At 39.4% G+C, this 6,000-nt stretch overlaps 1 protein-coding gene across 2 annotated transcripts in view; it reads left to right on the top strand.

The window, feature by feature from the left end:
• LSM14A (LSM14A mRNA processing body assembly factor) overlaps positions 1-4,508 on the top strand; it is a 59,616-nt gene extending 55,108 nt beyond the window's left edge. The window contains exon 11 of one of the 2 annotated variants that reach the window (XM_081117904.1): positions 3,609-4,508. The gene's annotated coding sequence lies outside the window, so the exon portion shown is untranslated. The remainder of the gene's footprint in view (positions 1-3,608) is intronic. The other variant, XM_081117907.1, reaches the window with a different exon arrangement.
• The last annotated feature ends 1,492 nt before the right edge of the window (positions 4,509-6,000 follow it).

Genomic DNA, 6,000 nt, shown 5'->3' on the forward strand with positions numbered 1-6,000 from the left:
GAACTTGGCTGACTGATAAAAATGTTCTCGGGTTTAGCTCATAAACATATCAGAATAGACCTGAATCTGATTGCAGTTCACAATACTGGTTTTAAGGGAACACTTTAAAATGCACTGCTGTCCAATGTTGTTGTTTATAAAGAAATAAAGCAGCTGTGTGAGACCAAAGCATATGTCAGTTCAATAATGAGGCTTTCTTAGAGTGACTCATACTTTAGGTGCACAGAAACAACTGAGAGCAGCCAGCAAGGAGCTCATGACCCAGAAAGTCGCCTTTGCCTCTAGGCTTGAAGAGCAGTCTGGGAGTGGAAGGGGAAGACAGGAAAGAATGCCAGTCTTGAAGGGGGTGTGAGAAGCCCGGGCCCAGGCAAGATTATAATGATTATAAATGGTATACAGTCATCCCAGTACAGAGGACAGGAACATGTTTACTAGATGTCTGTATGCTTCTATAATCCTGGTACTAACCTAATCCTGGTAATCCTTGGGTGTTAGCCTCACAAGGATTGTTGATGAGAATGCAAATCCCAACATTGCAATTCAGGATTTTGCTTGTGCTGAAATTGTTCTGTAGATTTTTTTATGGGTTGGTCCCTTGCTCCATTCCCCAGGTTTAATAGCATTTCTTTGTCCCAAAGTGTGTGTGAAATCTTACATGTTGCGGTTTATGAAATGCAGTTAGGTATAGTTTTGTTTTGTTTTTGTACACTTGATTTTGGCCAAAAGGCCAAGAAGCGATTGTTTTGTTTTTATAAAAGTAATACATTGTAGAAAGAATACGGGAAGTATTAAAGATGGTTTTTAAAAATAGATAAAAGAAAAGAAAGAATCATCTACAATTCCACTACCCAGAGCTAACTGTTGTTAGCACTGTTTGAATGTATATCTGCCTGGCATTGTTCTGTACAGGCATGTGCTTTTCAACAAAAATTGATTCATGAGAAATGCACTGTTGTGAAAGATGTACTTGTTTTTTCACATATATTGAATATCACTGTTGTTTTGAAGTATATGCACACAGAAAAGTACACATACCATGATTACCTATGTAACAAGCAGCCATGGGAATCAGGATATTAACAGTACCCACATAAGCCCCCCCCACACACACACACACAAAACTGCCTTCCAGTAGCCCCCCGCTTCCTCAAGCATAACTACTGTCCTGACTTCTAAGTATAGAGTGCTTTTTGCTTGTTTTTTGTTCTTTATATAAATGGAATTATATAGTGTATGCTTTTTTTGTGCTTTGCTTCCTTGCTCAACATTGTGTTTGTGGGAGTTGAACATATTGCTGCATTTGGCTGTAGAGTGTTCCTTTTCATTGCAGTATAATATTCCATTGTATTAATAGACCACAATTGATCCATTCTGATGATGCCACATTTGGGTAATTTCTGTCTTTGGATGTTAAAATAATGCTGGCAATGTCTTTCCCTCTGCAAGAGAAGCCAAAGTGTTTTACACTTTTTGAGGACTTAGACTATGGTAAAAGATAGTAGTTCCCAGCTGTAGTACCACTCCACACCAGTGTGCTCAGCAAGTAATTTGTTACCGTGGAGTATCAGAAAACCCTGATGTATTGTCAATGTAGACATAGATAGATGTGTAGATTAGAGCAGATTCAAGGTTAATCCTCTATGTGCCTAACCTTTGACCCCCTAAGGACACTGTTCCCACCATCACCTTTCCCAGTAGTGGCACTAGAGTATTTCTTGCCCTACAAATCTATGTTCAGGATGTGGGCTTGGTGTCCTTCCTCTCTTCCCTCTCCCAATGAAACCTCTATTACTCTGAGAGGTCATGTGATCCTTTCACTCCCCTGATTTGATCATCTAATGACCTAATTACTGCCCATCATCTTGAAGAACCTAATACCTGCCTTCCTCTTACTCTGCACTTCTGTTCTTCCAAATGACTTCAGCTTCTGTGTGGTTTACCCATCTGAGTTGGGAGTCCCCAAATAACCATACTCATGGCTATGATTTCTTACAGCAAAAATACACAAAGCAAAATTAGCAAATGGAAAAGATGAATAGGCAAAGCCTGGGGGAAACCAGGTTCAAACTTTCAGGGGGGACTTTGAAAGGAGTTACACAGAATGTACAGTTTAGGCACAGTGAGTCACTCTTATCAGTTCCGGGAATGGTGGAAAACCTGAAATCCAAGTTCTCAGATGTCAGCCAAGGGCCAAACTTGTAAGCAGGCCTTACAGATGACAGCAGCCCAGCCTGCTGTGTGAACTCCCCCACTCCCCCTCGTTCTTGTTCCTTGTCCAGTGACTTTTCCTTTCGTCCCCTCCCGCCCAAAGCTGTGGGTACACCTGTGCCTTGTTCAGCCACATCTGCATCACCTCCGATTCGTGGATTTAGACACCCCACACTTTGATCTTCCAGCTCACTTGCTCGAGAAATAACTTGTAAAAAATGGACCTTTCTACTTTGGACTCATTAGCTCTTTTGCTTTCCCCACCACCATCTCCAGCGAGCCTAGACTCCATTATCCTTCATCTATCTTGCAAATACCCTAAACTCCCTTGAGCCTCTTTTGAGCTGCTTGTGCTCCTGCCTAGAGAAACTTCAACCCTGAAAGCATCCACCCATCCACATTGTCCGTATTTACCCAGAAGGCTGAGTCCTGTGAAAGAAAATCACAAATGAGTAAATTAGTAACACTGTAAATCTGATTACTGCTCTCTGCTGGGCCAGCAAAACTTAATACGTTTTTGAAATCATTTCTCTGAAGTCATCAAATGGCCTTGCCATCTATTTCAAAGAGAACTAGAGGACATTGATTAGAAACTGCCTGAAGCACTTACCATACTGTCTAAACCAGCCTCATCTGCAACTCAGCCTTTTCCTGGTGGCCCAGTGAAAATAGGAAAAAAAAAACATATTTATCAAAAAACTGCTTGTGCTCTAGCTCCCTAACTCCCAGACTTAAAATACTTATTTATCTCTTTAGCTTCAACTTATTCCTTGAGAATGGATCCTTTCTGTTCACATTTAATTTTAAGCTGGCATACTACATAGCATATTGTGTTATATTCATATATTAATATATAATTGTAATTATGTTGCAAACTCCTATTTTAAGAAAATTATGCTTGAATCCTACATCCTATCAGCTTCTGCTTAGCTCTTTAACTGTCAAGATGATCTCCCTTTCACTCCTCAATACACTTGATCTACTCCTTTTGGTAAGGTCACCAGTGATCTCCAGTGAGCCTTTCCAGTTTTCCTCTGTTTGTTTTACAGATGCCTTCCGTACAGTTGACCTCTTCTTAAACTACTCTTACCCTGCTGACTGCTACATTCATCTACTTTTTCCCCTCTCCTCTAGCTGCTGTTCCTCAGTCTGTTTACCTGATTCCTTCACCACCCCATCTTGAAAAAATTGTGTTCCTCAGAGCTCTACTTTAGCTTTTTCCCTCCTTTTTTAAGCTGCATACTCTCTCTGTCATCAACCCCTATGGGGAATTGTCTTCAAATTAACATCTAGCACATTCTCTTTTCTGAATCTAGATCTGACTTCTAGATATCTGTACTTGAAGGCCTCTCGAATTTAATGTTCCCCTAACTGAAGTAATCTCTCTACTTTTCTTCCAGTGTTCACCATCTACTAACCTGAGTATGCCAGAAATCTGGAAGTCATTTTTGACAGTTTCCTTCAATTCTGCACCAGCATCACCCTGTTACCAAGTTCTGTCAATTATACTTCATAAAAATATCTAATACTTTTTTATTTAAAAATTTTTTCAATTATTTTGATGGGAGATATGTGTACATGTATGTGGGGGATGTTGTTGTTTTAATTGATTTTAGAGAGAGAAACATTGATATGAGAGAGAAACATCTATCAGTTGCCTCCCATACCCACGCACCCCAACATGGGATGGAACCCGCAACCTGGGTATGTGCCCTGACGGGGAATCCAATCAGTGACCTTTCAGTGCATGGTATGATGCTCAACCAACTGAGCACACCATCCAGGGCCATATATGTGTTTTCATTTAAATTCCTCAGAAAGGTTTATAATGAAAGGCAGCAATCACACTAACAATCTTACTCCTTCCTACCTCTATTCTGTTTTTAGTTTTGCTAATTTACTATGGGAAAGGAGAAACCATATATTCAACAAATATTTGAGCCCTAACTGTGGAAGAGATATAGTCCCAATTGCAGGGTAAGCAGCAGTGAGAAAAAGAAACCCAGCCCTTATTAGACCTTATATTGTGGAGATAAAATAAATGAGTAAAATATGTAATATGTTAAGATGCTTAAGTGCTTGAAGAAAAAGCCAGGAAGAGAGGTGAGGACAAGAGTGCATGGGCTGGAGGGGTATTGCTGCTTCCACTTTAAAATAGGTTAGGGAGCCCTGGCCAGGTGGCTCAGTTTTGGAGCATTGTGTCGTGCACCCATAGGTTGTGGGTTTGATTCCTGGTCAGGGTACATACAGGAGGCAACCAATAGATGTTTCTCACATCCATGTTTTTTCCCTCTTCCTCTAAAATAAAATAAAAATAATAAACATACCCTCCCGTGAGGATTTTTTTAAAAAGATACTTAAAGAAAGTAGGGAAGCTGACATTTGAGAAATGGCTCAGAAGGTGATTTGATATTCAAGCAAAAAAAACTGTAGCTGCAAAGATCCTGAACCAGGAGTGAACCTAGTACAGCTGGAGTGGAGTGAGTGGGGAAAGGGTGGCAGAATATGAGGTTAGAGAGGGAGCAATGGAAGCAACTGTAGTGATATTTATTCTGGGGTGGAAGCAATTGTAGGGCTTTGAACAGACGAGTGACAATCTGACTTAATTTGAAAAGAATGCCTGCTGCGTTGAGAATAAACTACATAGTAGGGCAAGAAACTAGGAGGCCAGTGCACTAACTAGTCCAGAGTGATGCTACCTGGCAGTTGGAACATGGGGCTTAGACTTCCAGTACTGAATCTTGCAGAGGCCTTTGCAGGGAGCCCTGTAGAATGGTGGCCAGTCTGGTATCCTCAGCTAGCTAAGGCTTTAAAGCATGCATTCACACAGTTCAAAAATAAATAATAGGATACAGTCAAAAGTCTTCCTGTTCTCATTGTCCCTCAGACTTACAGTTGCCCTCTCCATGTGGAGCAAGGTGGTTTCCAATTTTTGCTAATATAAGCAGTGCTGAAATGAACCTTCATGAATCATTTCCTAAATGGGTGAATTTATCTGTAAAATAAATCCAGTAACTGGAAATTCTAGATAACAGGAGACATAGCTCTGTAATTCTAATAAATATTTCTGTGTCCCCCTCAGTAGAGATTATAGCAATTTACACTTTAACCCGTTTTTAAGGGTGTCTGCTGCCCTACATTTACCAGTACGATGTTATCAAACTTGAAAATGTTTGCCAGTCTTATAATTGAAAAATGTTACCTCAATACCCAGTGCATTTCACTTTGTGTGAGGTTGAACATTTTTTTTATTAGTACTTCCTTTTCTATGAACTGCATATAAATATTGTTTGATGATTTTCTCCTCAGATGTTAGACTTTTCCTTAAGTTATTTACAGGAGCTGTTTTTGTATTAGGGAAAATTTTGTTTTGTTTTTGTTTTGTTTTTTATTTAATAATACCTGTATATAGTTAGTGCAGATGAAACAAAATAGTATACAGTCAGTCTACTTCTCTTCCTTAAGGCAAATACTTTTAACTGTTTATCCATACTCTAGAAAGTATTCCTCTCCAAATTGTGTGTGTATGTGTGTGTAAGAGAGATACCTTCATTCCCCATTTTCCTAATGTATCAGTAGGAAGAGCCTATATAAACTGTTGTTTACTGTGTTTATTTTCACCTGTTATCAACTACAGACCTCCTGATATGAAGATATACTGTCTTAACCTCACATAGGCACAGATTCACACATCATTGCTCTGTATTTTATTAATATACTTACCATAATACTTGGTTACAGTTAATAGGGATTACTTATTACAACTAAGTAAACATCATTATGAATGAGTCA

This window comes from Miniopterus schreibersii (assembly GCF_964146895.1).
Source record: "Miniopterus schreibersii genome assembly, chromosome: 18".
Taxonomy (NCBI): domain Eukaryota; kingdom Metazoa; phylum Chordata; class Mammalia; order Chiroptera; family Miniopteridae; genus Miniopterus; species Miniopterus schreibersii.